The sequence below is a fragment of the Setaria italica genome, chromosome IX (genome assembly GCF_000263155.2).
Source record: "Setaria italica strain Yugu1 chromosome IX, Setaria_italica_v2.0, whole genome shotgun sequence".
Taxonomy (NCBI): Eukaryota; Viridiplantae; Streptophyta; class Magnoliopsida; order Poales; family Poaceae; genus Setaria; species Setaria italica.
In genome coordinates, this window is record NC_028458.1 from 26,619,325 (window position 1) to 26,636,334 (window position 17,010).

Genomic DNA, 17,010 nt, shown 5'->3' on the forward strand with positions numbered 1-17,010 from the left:
AAGGTGGTCTTTCTGATGCTCCTGATATAGTTCTATGTTTCTCCTACAAACTATACTACACTCCTGACCTATTCCAATTGGTTTCATATTTTTGTCATCTCTAGTTTAATTATTATGCAAAAGACGAAAAACAACCTTATATACACATGGTAAAACTAAAATAGAGATTTAAACATCTGAGCCAGGCTCCAAAACATTTTTCCAAGCTTCTACGATTTGAAACAGACATTTGAGAGTTGGATTTATCTTTTTATCATTTTTCTATGATTTGTTATGATTTAAATGGCTTAAACAAGAATTAAAACATATAGCATTAATTCCAGCAGTGACATATGCCAAAAGTATATTTATTAAAAACTACTCTTTATTATGAACCTAACAAAATTTGTTTGACATTTTTCTGAAGTTTCTATGAATTTTAGTGAATTTCCAAAGTTAAACCCATATTCTGCCGATTTAAAAAGATAACCCGCGGCAAACATTCGGACTAAACCCTAGATCTAGGGTTTAATCGTGCAAAGGTCCAGGGTTTTACCACTAAGGCCCCTGATTCAACTTTCCCAATCGCAACTGGGTCCTTGGCGGCGCACGGCGGTGGGCGGGCAAAATCCCGGCGATGCGCCGGCGGCCTAGGGACGTTGAGTGGCCGGGAGGGCTTACGGGCTAACCTTGGGCCGGTTTGAAGCGGTTGGGGGCAACAGGAAGGCTTGGTCGGGGCAGAAGGGTGGAAGGGCGGAAAGCTTCGGGTGGCGAAGTTTGGCGATCTTCCTGCGGCAGTGGCGTTCTTGGTGGGCAACAAGTAAGCTCTAAAGCTGCGCGAGAGGGAGGCAAAGCAGCTGGTGGTGTCGGCAAGGCGTGGGGTCAACCAGAAGGGGGAGCGGCAGCCAGCGTCGGTCGCGGAGTGGCTGGGGCGGCGGCCGGAGCGCCAGGAGCAGCCGGTGAGGCCTCGGTCGAGACGAGACAGGGCAGAGAGGCGGTAGGGCGACATCACTCACGACTGGGGAACGGGCGCGTCGACCCATCCTGTCGAGGCTAGTGACTGGGCGAGGGGGCGTTGCCGGTGAGGTCAAGCCACGCGGCGGTGGCGCTCTAGGCGTGGGGCGCGCGTGCTCTGGCGCACCCTGAGCCGACGGATTCGCTGAATCCCTTCGTCGTGCCTGTCTTCAAGCACCTAGATCTCCTGATTTTTGAACCGCACCACATTGACTCCCTTTACAAAAGTTGTAGTACACAGACCAAAGTCCAACTTTTGTATTTAGACCGAGTTCCAAATCATGGTGGATTTGGAGATTCAAAACTCCAAAGTTTGGAGGAACGCCGGTTTCCGGGACTTAGAGAAAAACGGTGTCTGGGCTGGTTTTCAGGGTGTTTGGCTGAATTGAGCTGCAGTTTTGAAAGGCTTCGGAGGCGAATTGGAACCGGGTCCAATTAATAAAGTTGTTTTAGAAACTTAGTTCTCAAACTCTTATAAAAGATTTTTCTGATGTTTTGTTCAACTCTTGAGAGATAAACCCGCCCTAAGGTGCCAGGTTGGGCTTATTTTGAGGGCCTTCGGGGAAGATTTGGAACTTACTCCCTAAAGTAAAGTTGTTAAGGTCCCGAAGCTCTAAAACTTTGGTATAGAGCTCAGCTTGAGTTCATATTAGAAATTTTGAAATAGAGAGCTCCAAAGTTGGGACTTTCACTGTTTTTCTTAAGATTAACGCAGATTGGTACTCCGAGTTTTTGAAGGGCTTCTCCTCAGATCCAAGCAAAACTCCAAAAATAAAAGTTCCACAACTCTTAGTTGGACAAATTTTTAAGTTCTTAAGAAAAAATTCGAGTTACTATTTGGGTAGCATTTTAACCTTGTGAGGGGCAAAAGTGTCCTTTCACCTGCCTTTATTATTGTCAAAGTTCTTCTTTAAGCACTAATGACTTGTTTAAGACTTAAACATAGCTTAATTAATGCTGGGTCATTACACCCTACCCCCCTTAAAAGGAATCTCATCCCGAGATTTGAGTGCAAGGACAACTAGTGTGGTTTGTGTGTCTTACCTCCTTGGTCCAAAAGAAAACCGCGGAAGTGCTTATTCAAGTATTCCTCTGTTTCCCATGTCGCTTAATCTTCCGTGTGGTTACTCCATTGAATTTTATACATCTTCACAACTTGCTGTCGGGCGTACCTTTCTTTACGATCGAGGACTTTGGCAGGATACTCCGCATAGGATAAATCGGGCTCGATTTCAAGTTGTTCCTACTCCAAGATTTCGATCGGGACTCGGACACATTTCTTCAGTTGAGAGACATGGAAGATGTTGTGAATAGCTGAGAGCTATTCTAGAAGTTTAATCCGGTATGCAACGGGTCTGCATATCTCCACAATCTCAAAGGGGCCAATGTAACGGTGAGCCAATTTCCCTTTTACCCCAAACCGTTGTACACCTTTAGTCGGGGAGACTCGGAGGTATACATGATCACCAATATCAAACTGCAAGGGTCTCCTCCTTTTATCCCGTGATTGAGCGGCCTTGAGATGTGCCTGAATCACTTTTACTTGTTCTTCAGCTTCAATCACTAGATCGGGTCCGTAGGTTCTTCTCTCTCCCGCTTGTGACCAACTCAATGGTGTTCGACACCTTCAGCCATACAAGGCTTCAAATGGTGTCATTTTCAAGCTAGACTGGTAGCTATTGTTGTAAGAAAACTCTGCTAATGGCAAGCATTTTTGTCAAAGTGACGCAAGAGCATAGCATGTCTTCTAGGATTTGATTCACCCTTTCTGTTTGGCCATCAGTCTGAGGGTGGTAAGTGGAACTACGAATTAACTAGGTGCCAAGTGATGATTGTAGTTGTTCCCAAAAGCGTGCCTCAAACTGAGCACCTCGATCAGAGATGATCGTCTTTGGAATACCATGTAAGGAAACAATACGGTCAAGATATAACTCTGCATACTTCCGGGCTGTATAGGTAGTGTGAATAGGAATGAAGTGCGCCGCCTTAGTGAGGCGGTCCACTATAACCCAAATGGAATCATGGCCCTAAGAGGTAACGGGTAATCCCATAATGAAATCCATGCTGAGATCCTCCCATTTCCAAGATGGAATACGTAGTGGTTGCAAGGTACCTGCTACCTTCAAGTGGCTTGCCTTGACAAGTTGACACATGTCGCATTTTGAGACATAGCATGCAATTTCCGGTTTCATTCCACTCCATCAAAATGTTTGATGGAGGTTATGATACATCTTATTGCTACCAGGAGGAATCGAGAACTTGGAGAGATGTGCTTCATCCAGAATTTGCTTCCTAAGATCGAGGTTAGATGCAACAACGAGTCGGTTCTCATAGTACACTATTCCCTTTTCATCTTGTCGGAAATGTTTATACCCCTCATCTCTCTCTGTGCAACTTTCTCCTTGATTAGCTTTATTTCCTCATGTTCTAATTGTACCAGCCCAATTTGGTCCTCTAAGGTAGATTTAATGGAAACATGACCTAGGGTGCCATGGGGAACAATTTCCAAACTGAGTTTTCCCATCTCATGACATATGGTTTCTGTGAAGTTGGTTGCCGACAAACAATTGCAATGGGCCTTGCGGCTGAGAGCATCCGCTACTACGTTGGTTTTGCCAGGGTGATAATGCACTTCCAAATCATAATCCTTGATTAGTTCTAACCATCTTCTTTGGCGCATATTAAGGTCTGCTTGAGTAAAGATGTACTTGAGGCTCTTGTGATCGGTGTAGATATTGCAGTGAGTGCCATAAGATAGTGTCTCCATATTTTTAGAGCGTGGATCACTGCTGCCAACTCAAGATCATGCATAGGATAGTTCAGTTCATGAGGCCGTAATGCTCGTGAGGCATAGGCAATGACTGGGTTGTCCTACATAAGAACACATCCAAGTCCAGTGCCGGAGGTGTCACAATACACGTCGAACGGCCTAGTAGAGTTAGGTTGAGCTAAGATTGGGGCAGAAGTCAAGAGTCTTCTCAGGGTGTGGAAGGCTTCTTCACATTTATCCCTCTAGGTGAACTTGGCTCCTTTTTTCAATAACTCAGTCATAGGCTTAGCTATTTTTGAGAAATCTGGAATGAATCACCGATAGTAGCCTGCTAGACGAAGAAAGCTTTGGATCTGATGAACCAAAGTGGGCGGCTTCCAGTCCATGACCTCTTGCACTTTGCTGGGGTCAACTGCTATGCCATCTTGAGAGATAGTGTGTCCCAAGAATTTAACACTCTCTAACCAGAACTCACACTTGGAGAATTTGGCATATAACTGATGATCCCTTAAACGCTGAAGGACCACATGAAGATGCTCGGCATGTTCTTCTTTGTTTTTCGAGTACACTAGGATATCATCGATGAATACCATGAAGAACTTATCCAACTCGGGCATGAATACTGAGTTCTGCATTAGTGAGCCCAAAAGAGATAACTAAGTACTGATACAGTCCATACAGTGTAGAGAAGGCAGTTTTGGGAATATCACACGGTCGGATCTTGATTTGGTGATAACCAGAGTGAAGATCTATCTTTGAGAATACTCTAGCTCTAGCTAGTTGATCAAACAACACATCAATGTGGGGAAGAGGGTACTTATTTTTGATAGTAACTGCATTGAGAGGTCGGTAGTCCACACACATGCGTAGACTCTCATCCTTCTTCTTTATGAACAATGCTGGGCATGCCCATGGTAAAGTACTGGGGTGAATAAATCCCTTTTCCAAGAGTTCATGCAGTTGGGTTTTCAGTTCTGCCAGCTCGGCAGGTGGCATCCGATAGGGCCTTTTTTATATCGGTGCTGTGCCTGGCTGTAGCTCAATAGCAAACTCAATATCCCTATCGGGTGGCATGCTGGCAGGTCATCCGGAAATACATCAGGGTACTCACAGACAATAGGAATATTCTCTAGCTGGGTTTCCATCATAGGATAGGTACAAGGATTTACGCACTCTAGGTAGGACAAGTGCAAGGTAGAGTTGCCGTGTAGGGGTGAGTTTATGAGGACAGCTTGTGCAGAGACATCTAGTATCACCTGATGTCGGGTCATCCAGTCTATACCCAAGATGATGTCTATCCCCTCTAGGTCAAGAATGATGAGGTTTTCCTTAAATAGAATTTTGCCTAACTTGATAGGTACAAGATGATTTATTTTGTCTAAAGTTATTTTCCCACCTGAGGTCGAGATAATATATGACCCTTTTGTGTGACCAACACTCAACCCACATTTCTCATCAGTCTTATTCCCAATAAAACTATGAGATGCTCCCAAATCAAACAAAATAAGAACAGGTTGATTATGAACAAGGAATGTACCCGTCATCACTGGCGCACCTTCTGGGAGTTTTGCCAGACTGGTGAAGTTCAATCTCCCCTGTCGGACTTGCTCCTTGGGCTTTTTCCCCTTGTTGGCCATGGTATTACTCTGACTGGGGTGCTGATTCTTGTTTCTAGGGTAGTCCTTGGCAAAATGCCCCACGTTGCCACAGGTGAAGCAGCGGTTACCGTTCGCAGGATGTGGCGGCGGTGGAAGGCTGGGCTGGGGCACCTGCGGCTAGAAGCTAGGGAAACGTGGTGCTGCTGGTGGTGGAGGGTGAGCAACCCATCTCCTAGGCTGCGGTGGCCTACGAGGTGCTGAAGGGGGAATCATCCTGAACTTCCGAGCAGGCGGGCTAGGTGATATCATGGGAGCTTTCCGCTTCAGGTCAGCCTTGAGGGCCTTGATGCAGTCTTATTGGGAAATGGCCAGATTCACCAACTTGTTGTAGGTATCCACCTTGATGGGGTTCAATCTTTCCTTGAGCTCGAGACTCAAACCCCTGCGGAACCTATCCCGCTTCTTCTCGTCCGTATCCGCGTGATAGCCGGCGTAGCGGCACAGGTCATTGACGGCCTGCGCATACTGCATGACATCACGGCTTCCCTAGGTGATAGCCTGGAACTCATTGAGCTTACGATCCAGTAGGCCCTCAGGGATATGGTGGCCCCTGAAAGTGGTCTTGAACTCATCCCAGCCGATGACGTGATCAGTCGGCAGCATAGCGTGGTAGTGGTCCCACCAAAGACGGGTGGAACCACACAGCTGCTGGGCTGTGAACTAGGCCTTACTCGGGTCTGGGCATGGGGCGGTGAGGAGCTCAAACTTGGATTCAATCGTATGAATCCACGCATCAGCATCCAGCGGATCCTCCAACATGTGGAAGATCGGGGGCTGTGTGCCCAGGAAATCCTCATATCGAGCAACCTAGGGTTGTGAGGGACCTCGTCCTCCCTGCGGCGGCTGCTACTGCTGCTGTTGCTACCCCTGGACCAAGTGTCGTAGGATTTTGGTTTGGGCAGCCAGGACATCCACAAGCAATGGTGGAAGGGGTGGTGGCTGGGGTGGGGCTTGGTTATCCCCGTCACCGATGGGGAGTGATCCCGAATGCGTGCTGCGCACCATCTGCAAGAGTACCCTCCCATTACTCACATAATCCGAAAGCTTGCTTAATCACAAGTAACAAACATCAGGTGTAGAATTATAAGCATCCATCTTGCCAAAAGTGAGAAAGATAACAATATCATCCTTTATCGAGTAGGTGCATATCTCTTCTTTGTTATGCACATGACTTCTCATCTTTTATCGAGTAGGTGCATATCTCCTCTTTGTGATGCACATGGTTTCTCCTCTTTTATTGGGTAGGTGCATATCTCTTCTTTCCACCCTGGGTCAGCAGTTAGATCGCTCCGTCCTTAGCAACTTTCATTTTATTCTTGCTAACCAATCTGAAGAGTACCGTGGTCGAAAAGTGAGGTGATCGCGTTGCTAAGCAACTGTTTTTCAGCAATCTGGACGGTGGGAAAAGTGGTTCTAACGTGAGTTTGATAGATCCAAAGGAGCCGAGCAATTAGAACACAAGTTTTCGCACAACTTTGATATTCAAAGCTCACCTAAAAAGTGGACAGAAGTGGGAGTAACAGTGAGATAAAAACAGGAACTAAATCTGCCAGGATTATCATCACTAAGATCATTTCATGACAAGCCTAACGTTTTGTGACAAGTTTCTTAATACAAGAAGAGTGCTCAACTCGAGGCTAACCTATTACATCACCATCATAAATATAGGTTGCTGAGGAGTACAACAAAAGACCAACTCATTACAACAAAAAAAATCTAGAAGTCATCTAGGTTGCCCACGGAGGAAGTGTTGTGCATCGGAGAAGGGGCGTCACCAACTCGGGGCGGAGACTAAACGACCTTAAAATCCATGCTCGAGACTCCCTCGATCTCCTCGGGGTCTTCCTCCTTTTCCTCCTCCTCCATAGGGTCATTCTCCCCCTGCTGGTCCTGCACATGGATGGTATTGAGCTCGGCATGGTGCTCATCCAAATGCGCATTAGCAACAGCTAGCTCCATCTCAACCTCCAACTTCTCCTCTGCGAGCAGCACCATGTCGTGCTCCATATCAGTCACCTCCTCCTCCGGCTCGGTGATCTGGATCTCCATGCCGGAGATCCGTATACCCCTCTGGATGAGCTCATGCGACTGTTCCACCAAATATCTCTTGGTGGTATTGAGATTCTCCTGTGTATCCACAACTATCCGAGCCAATACAGACATAGCTCTCCCCTAGAGCTCGACCAGTCGGTACAGTGCATTCATACACTACGCCACGATGGAGATGGTGACCTGTGGGTGTGAGGTAACCAACACCTCCATGTTGTTCACCCTGTCAAGCCAGTCTGTGTACAGCCTGTCCCTAGTGGGGAACAAGCCAATCATATCCAAAAGGACCCCGAAAGGGTGTAGTCTACAGAACTGAGTGAGGGCCTGCAGGGTAGTGGACTCCCAAGTATCCTCGAGGGTATGACCATAGGTCAAAACCTCAAGCTGGGGCCACTGTGGCTGCGCTGGGGGTGGAGGTACGATCACGCGCACGCTGCACCTTTTCATCCCGTGCTCCAGGTACTCGCGTCCCGCATAAAGGGGCGACGACTGGTACCCAAATCACGTCAAGGTATCCCACAAGATAGTAGGAAAACCCTCGAAGTGTAGGCACGTGGAGTGGGAGGTGCCATCCGCACCATGAATTACGTGCCCAGGAGCGGCCATCTGGAACCAAAGATTGATAAAAGAAACGTGAGATCAAAACTTGAAAGAAAAATAGATTCTGGTAGGCTAGAGAAAAGCTCATAACTCAACAAGTACTCATCCAAAAATTTCCAAATTTTACCAACATTCTCCTCTGATAATATTTAACAAGTTTGGTATTCAGAAGTGGAGTGAAAACAGATCCTAACAGGGTGATATACTCAAATCTTGGACAGGTGGTTCATGCCGAAATTTTCAGAGACAGTGTGGCAATAAACTGAGCATAACTCCCAAACCAGGGATCTAAATAAGTCTAAAATGTACCACAAGGTTCTCCAAACAGTGATTTACAACGTTTCTTAAGCAGTGCCTAGCAGAAAATGTCCTTAAGGGAGTCGAAACAGCAAGACTATAACAGGTGCACAAACTGTATTTTCCAGGGAATAAGGAGTTACAATTTTTATCATTGCTCACATATCCTTTGGGAAAAATTTACCAAATTTCATCAGTGGCTTAATTAAAAGATTTGCACGCATTTCTTATATAAAGTTTCTGGAGATAACACATGGAAACAACCCAAAAGATTTTGATAATACATCATGCTGAACAGGACAGCTAGAAAATCCTTAACACGGGGAAAACTTTAAACACATGAGCGAGGTCGATTTAATGGTTTGGTTTGACAGATTTAATTTCATGATGCATGCACGACCTACATCGTCCTCTCAACCAAAACAATTGCTAAAAATTTGGACTTACGTGGTTAGTGCCGGTGGCAAGGCAACAATTACGTCGCTCCCTATAGTAACTAGTCGGGTTTCTAATACCATTTTCCTATGCGAACGTGGTTAGTGTACCTGCAGAAAAACACAATACAACATGAACCTTTTGTGCTAGTACTCACGAAAGCATCCTCATTCATTACCATTTACTATAGAAATGGCACCCATGCGTTTAACGTTGCATGGATAGCGCAACAACCGTGGAAATAGGCCCTTTTGAATAGGACCATATAACCCTTTGCATACTCGTGATGCGGAATCATGCGCGCGTATCATAAATGTGGGTGAACAACTGTGATGATAGGCTCGTTGGAATCGAACCATACCACCCTTCGCATGAATCATCATACGGAACCTTGCGCACGTATAATAAACGTGGGCGGAAACAACCGCGATGATAGGTTCTTTTGAATAGAACTTCCTATCACCCCTCGCATACTCGTGATGCAGAACTCGGTGCACGTATGATACATGTGAGCGAAGTGCAAAAGTCAGTACAATAACCAATAGCTAATAGCCACCTTAAATAACCCAAAATTCCCCTAGGGCTTCTCGCACTAAGTTTATCCTTAACGATCGTACGAGATTTTTCAAATACATTTCTTGGAAGTTTTTATTTAGAAAAAGGTGTTTAGGATCTATTATTTTCTTTGTCCTGCTAACCTGCTCTGGTACCAGCTGTGGCAGAACCACTCAAATTAACTTTGCTAAAGCACAATTAAGTCGTCTAACACACGATCATGTACTTTAATTAAGTTAACTCGGTAGTCCGTCGGATTTCATCCGATAAACCACTTCACAGGACCGAGAAAGCATAGCTCACACGAAGGTGAGTGGTTCCAAAGATTACAATAGATCATCCAAATTAACCAAGTGCAATAATTTATTACAACATCGGGTCCAAAATTCAACATAGTTTGCAGAGTTCTCAAGAAGCGGAAATAAACAGATGCAAGCTAACGCCGTTGCCGGACATCATGACGAAGCCGATCATGACATCAATGATTCCGGTCCTCGTCGTCCGAGGAGGGATCCCACACAACCGTCCACCTAGGAGGAAGCTGGGGAGGCCAAGTACCAGTTGCAGCAAGCTCAGAGGCGTCAACATCACCTGAAAGAGATATGCCACAACAAGGCTGAGCGACTATGCTCAACAAGACTTAACCGACCAGTGGTACTAATCCACCAACACCCTAGACATGCAAGCTTTTTGGCTCTGAGGTTTGCTTTTGTCAAAAGCGACTAGATTAGGTCCTTACTTTCAATATTTTAGCCACAAGTTCTAAGTTCATTTACCCATCTAAGCTAGCAACTATACTAAACAAGCATAGTTTCCATACAATTTATGACAAGCATTCATATTAAGATCACCATCAAGTTCTATTCTTACTCAGTGTAGCATAGCGATCAAGTAGTTCCAATCTGTGAGAGGCAGACGAATCGATTCGAATTTCTTAACCATGCATGGCGAACCTAATCTCATGACATCTGTGCACTGCGAAGGGTTGCTTCATTTGTCAGCCGTCCCCATCAATTCCCAGACCCATGTCAGGCCTACTTCCCTTGGTACAAGGCTCCATAGACTCGGCCTCTACCGTCCTATGACTGCACTTGTCACCACATGCGGCCGCAAGGGAACTCCATTCCAGAGATAGTGGAACGAACCGCTCACGTCCTGGTTCAATCAGGTACTAGGCTTCCCCATCCCATACTAGGTATGAGATTAGTACTTTCAAACACTTGATCACGAACATAGATGGATGGGGAAATCCACTGACCACCAAAATAGTTCACAGAGCCCTGCCTCGTCCATCATCCTTATAGTTGTAACAAAAGGGAACCAAACAACTCCTATAACTCGCGAGTGATAGTCAATTACTCGACTTTTACCGAGTCCTATTAAGCATTGCAACTACTCAACCTATCATACTAATGTTCAGATAAAAGGGCACTAATTCATGCATCTATGGTTTCAAGCAATTCCTAAAAACGTAAATGCACAATCAAGCGACCAAAGTATTGCAAGTAGTTAAATATAGGAATTTACGGGGCTTGCCTTCACGCAGGGAGGTAGCGAACTGGTCTTCGGCGTGCTCGAGCTTCGGCGGGCTGCGGCTCAGCTACGGCTCCTTCTTCTGGCGCCGGGTGAAGCTCATAAGTCACGTCTGCGTGGTTCATCTCTACACGAATGCAATGCATTAATTTAAACTTAACTTTTCATAGGATGTACCCACGAGTCAGTGCTGAAGAACAAGAAGTTATATTAGGCCACATTCACCTAAACAAGATTCTGAACCTTCTTTATTTACATGAGGAAGGTGGGGTGTGGTACAAGCCGGGGGTTGAGTCGATGGCGATTGTATACATATATACATCTCCACTTTATTAAACATTAGATCGGAAAGTTATCCTATTTCTGAATGTTCTTTTGTATCTCTTTCAATATTACCGTTATTACCTTAAGGTAGCTTATACTTAACCATTATTGCAGCAAAAACCTTAATGAAGTTGGTCATGAATTATTAACAGTGAGTTATGGGGGTAAAACAAAGCCTTCGATGAATTTTTCACAATTTTTAGTGAAGGGCCTCTTTTTCTATACATTTACCCTATTTATTCCTCCCTAAAAAGGAAGGTGGTTTTTCTGATGCTCATGATCTAGTTCTATGTTTCTCCTACAAACTATACTACACTCCTGACCTATTCCAATTGGTTTCATATTGTTGTCATCTCTGGTTTAATTATTATGCAAAAGATGAAAAAACAACATTAGATACACATGGTAAAGATTTAAACATCTGAGCCAAGCTCCAAAACATTTTTCCAAGCTTCTACTGTTTGAAACAGACATTTTAGAGTTGGATTTATCTTTTTATCATATTTCTATGATTTGTTATGATTTAAATGGCTTAAACAAGGATTAAAACATAAAGCATTAATTCCAGTAGTGACATATGCCAAAAGTATATTTATTAAAAACAACTCTTTATTCTGAACCTAACAAAATTGGTTTGACATTTTTCTAAATTTTCTACAATCTTTGGTGAATTTCCAAAGTTAAACCCATATTATGCCGATTTAAAAAGATAACCCGCGGCAAACTTTCGGACTGAGCCCTAGATCTAAGGTTTAATCACGCAAAGATCCTAGGTTTTAACACTAAGGCCCCTGATTCAACCTTCCCAATTGCAATTGGGTCCTTGGCGGCGCACGGCGGCAAGCGGGCAAAATCCCAGTGATGCACCGGCAACCTAAGGATGTTGAGTGGCTGGGAGGGCTTACGGGCTCACGTTGGGCCGGTTTGAAGTGGTTGGGGGCGACGTGAAGGCTTGGTCAGGGCGGAACGGCGGAAGGGTGGAAAGCTTCGGGTGGCGGCGATATCCGGCGGTGTTCCGACGGCGGTGGCATTTGTCGTGGGCAACAAGTAAGCTCTAAAGCTGCACGAGAGGAAGGCGAAGCGGCTGGTGGTGTCAGCAAGGCACGGGGTTGAGTGGAATGGGGAGCTCCACGGTGAGCTCGGGTGGCGGCGTGTGGGCGCGAAGCAGGGGAGCTTGCGGCGGTGGAGCTTTGGCGAGCGGGTAAGGGTCTGGACGGGGTTAGCTGGAGTGGAGAGAGAGGTGAAGGGGAGCGCGGTAGCGCCGGTGGGGTTTTTATAGGTGTCGGGGACTCGCGGCTAGCCGGTGGGCCGGAGAAGAGCGCGCGCGTGCTGTCGTGGCCATTAATGGCGACGACACCATTGGCGGATAGAGGGGAAGGAGGGGCGCGCAGGCGAGGTGGCAGGGCGAGTGAAGGGACGCAAGCGTGCGCGGGACGAGTGGCTTTGCCGGGGAACGCTACTGGCAAGGCAGGGGAGGAGTTGTTGCGGCCTATGCGACGGTTGGCGGAGGTGGTGGTGTTGCGGGGCGTGAGCGGGCAGCGTGATCGGCAGTCTTGACGGGAGGGCTGGGAGGCATTGGGATGCAGCCTGAGATCCTGGTAGGGCGGATTTCGCGCGGGAGGCGAGGCAGCACCGGCGCGGCGACAGCTGGCTTCGGTCGCGAAGTGGCCGGGGCGGCGGTAGGGCTGCGGGCGGAGCGCCAGGCGCAGCCGGCGAGGCCTCGGGCGAGTCGAGATGGGGCAGAGAGGCGGTAGGACAACGTCACTCGCGACTGGGGAACGCGCGCGTCGACCTATCCTATCGCGGCCGGCGACTAGGCGAGGCGGCGTTGCCGGTGATGTCAAGCCACGCGGTGGCGGCGCTCTGGGTGTAGGGCGCGCATGCTTTGGCACACCCTGAGCTGACGGATTCGTAGGATCCCTTCATCAGGCCTGTCTTCAAGCGCCTAGATCTCCCGATTCTTGAACCGCACCACATTGACTCCCTTTACAAAAGTTGTAGTACACAGATCAAAGTCCAACTTTTGTATTTAGACCGAGCTCAAAATCATGGTGGATTTGGAGATTCAAAACTCCAAAGTTTGGAGGAACGCCGGTTTCTGGGACTTAGAGAAAAACGGCGGCTGGGCTGGTTTTCAGGGTGTTTGGCTGACTTGAGCTGTAGTTTTGAAAGGCTTCGAAGGCGAATTGGACCCGGGTCCAATAATAAAGTTGTTGTAGAAACTTAGTTCTCAAACTCTTATAAAGGATTTTTCTGATGTTCTGTTCAACTCTTGAGCAATAAACCTGCCCTAAGGTGCCAGGTCGGGCTGATTTCCAGAGTTAGCCGGGATTGCCGAAGAGGCTAAGTTGACCAAACTAGGTAACTTTGACCTGGATTTTGAAGGCCTTCGGGGCAGATTTGGAACTTACTCCCTAAATAAAAGTTGTTGAGGTCCCAAAGCTCAAAAACTTTGGTATAGATCTCAGCTTGAGTTCATATTAGAAATTTTGAAATAGAGAGCTCCAAAGTTGGGACTTTAACTGTTTTTCTTAAGATTATCACAGATTGGTACTTCGAATTTTTGAAGGGCTTCTGCTCAGATCGAAGCAAAACACCAAAAATAAAAGTTGTTGGGAAAGTTGAGTTCTACAACTCTTAGTTGGACAGATTTTGAAGTTCTTAAGCAAAAATTCGAGTTACTATTTGGGCAGCGTTTTAACCTTGTGAGGGGCAAAAGTGCCCTTTCACCTGCCTTTATTATTGTCAAAGTTCTTCTTTAAGCACTAATGACTTTTTTAAGACTTAAACATGGCTTAATTAATGCTTGGTCATTACAGCTAATTGAAAAGTCATTATATACAACCCGGACAGTTGTACATAGCTGGTGGTCGGGTATCTCCTGCAGGATGTAAATCGGTCCGGATCGCCGCAATTCTCGGTTATGAATGCACTTGATCATCCTTTAGCATCGTAGTGTAATCAAGTTGAATATAATGTTTGTCCTAGAATTAATATGTTGTATGACTTAGTTCCACTGGGTGCTCAAAATGTTTTATTCATTTAGACTTGTTAGGTAAAACCAAACTAAAATAAAATAACAGAACCAAGGTACCACTGATAGTAAGCTTTTTCGCAAAATGTGAGTCAGCCAATACACCATAAAGCTATCATCTAGTTTTTGAAACCTATTCATATTGGTTAGTTAGAATAAGTACTCAGGGGATCCTTGTTGTTGTTTTAGAAACTCAGCAGGAGACCACTGAGGGAGAAGCCCCGAAGAATTAGGGTATCATACAAGTGTCATGTACTCTAGAATAAAAACTTAGCTGTTTAATTATTTGCCCTAGACAAGTTTATGTTTTAAAACTCTTAGTACGGATCTAACTTGCATTGTTAAGTTTGTTTCAATCTACGGTTTGTAATAATCAGCATCTCTGATATGTATGTAAAAATGTAATATTTGTTGATGCTTTCCCATCGTGAAAGCGATCCTAATGTATGACTACAGATCATGTCGTGGTTGTTTCGAGGAGTCCTAGGGACACTCGATGGACTACCGGACTTACACTGTTTTAAGTGCATTTCGGATAATTCTTGTTCTGATAGCAATTAGGCGCACTTAAGCAAGTTCAAGTTCGATGGTTCCGCCACACACACTCACCACACGCGCGATCATATCCCTTGCCACACCGCATCCCCTCCGGCCAACCCTTGCACGGTGCCTACACGCACCCTTGACCGCGGCTGCACTTGCCGCCACGTTGCACTGGGCCACTGGCTCCACCACCCGACCAATGCCGCCGGTGCGGCGACGGCACGGGAGATGCCCTCCTGGCCAGTCCTAGCGCGCAACAAAATGAATTGGCGTCCCCTAAATCAAGCTCGGCCACTCCTCGCCGCCTGCCTACATGCGCAGCGCCACCGTGGCCAACCACCGCGCCTCCCACTTCCCTCCGCTAGTCACTGGCCACCTTCGTGCGCCCCGATGGGCCCTCCGCCGCGCTGAAGCTCCCCTCACACCCCCTGGCACCTATAAAAGGCACCATTGCCCCTCTTGGCGCCCCTCCCCGCTATCTTCCCCCGTGCCGAAGCTCTACCTCACCGCCGCCTCACCCTCACCGTAGACAACCGCACTCTAGCCCTCCCCACAGCTGCCTAAGCCACTTAGTGCCTCACGCACACGCCGCCTAGGCTTCTCGAGCCTGCTCCCAGCTAGCCCTACCACCGCCAGTGCTGCAAACAACTCCTCTCCGCCACACCCGGGACCTCGCTTTTTAACCGCTGCCATCGAGCCTCCTCTGCCTTTCTTTCAGTGCATCACCTCTCGGTGAGCCCACGACCGCACCCGAGCCCCTTCCCCCTCCTTTTGCCACCACCGCTCGCCAAAATTGCGCTAGCAAGCCGCCTGCCAGCTAGGCACCCAACTGCGAGTTCCTAGGATCTTAACTACAAAACCCAGGTTCCTCGTTGTTAGGATTCAAAAGATCCAGGGCCCCCTCCGCAAATTGTTTTTCCTTTTCTGCTTGATTTTGGGTTGTAAAATGGCTAAAACTTTGAGAATGTATAGGAAAATGTAGAAAAATGATAAAAATACAAATCCAACTTTGTTAGGCTCCTGATTAAGAGTAGTTTCACTAAAAAATATTGTTGGACATGTTACTGTTGTGTATTTCCCTTAGGATTTTATTTTGTGTTTAAGCCAATAAATGCTTTATAAATCATGGAAAAATATGAATCCACCTCTGTGGAATTACTTTTGGCATGCTTGTTCCAAATAGAAATTTTGCAACACTGGTTTAGTTGTGAAACTCACTGAGTTGAGTTAAATGCTTGAATGCTAGGTGTAATATTGTTATTTGCTCTATAAATGGAAGAAAATAGATAAAATTGCAAGATCACTTTTGTTAGGTTCTTGATGCCTCTGTTTAACTAGGAAAAATACTAGGTTGCTACATGTTTTTACTTGATTAATTAAATGCATGTGGTTTAATATATTTAAATATGATAAAAAGTTATCATGCTCAATAAATATTGGAAAAGACTTAGGAACCCCCCTGTAATACTTTTAGACTCAGAATGTCACTGGAACTTGAGTTAAAAATAGATCCCTATAATCTATCATAGGGTATTGTTTTAATTTTAATTAATTTTGTATAAGTCCAATGCATCCCAAAATTTTATTATGGAATTTAATGGCCAGTTAAATGAAAGAATAACAAATGTTAAATAGAAAGGGTATTATGGTAATTACTAAGTTAAGTTGCTTAAAAATTCAGAAATAGGATAACTTTCCGAATAAAAGTTGAGCCACCCTAAAGTGAACCCACCCTTCTTTTGTGAAGTTTATGTGTTTAAAACTTTATATGTGTACACAATCACCATCAAAGTCAACCCAAAATTTTAAATCGCAACACACTTTACTTCATGAAGAAAATAGAAGTTTAAGTTCTTGTATAGGTGAATATGGCCACAATGCATGTTACACTTCTGCAATAATTCATGAACTGTATCCTACATATGAAAGCATGAAAACTTGAACTGTTGCATATGCATCTCGTGTAGAAGCGAACCTTACCGACAGAATGTACGAGCTACTACCAGCAGCTGAAGAGGAACCTTCTGCGGAGTTGCATCAGATTGAGGCCGAACAAGACCCTAGCCAAGCTTCCAACGACTTGCAAACTAACCTACTTCAGGAAGGCAAGCCTTAGAGCATAACCCTGAATTTAAAGTTCAGCAATACTTATGCTGGTTATGTTTGTGCATTTAAGTTCATAGGAGTTGCTTGAAACCCTAGCTGCATGAACTTAAGTA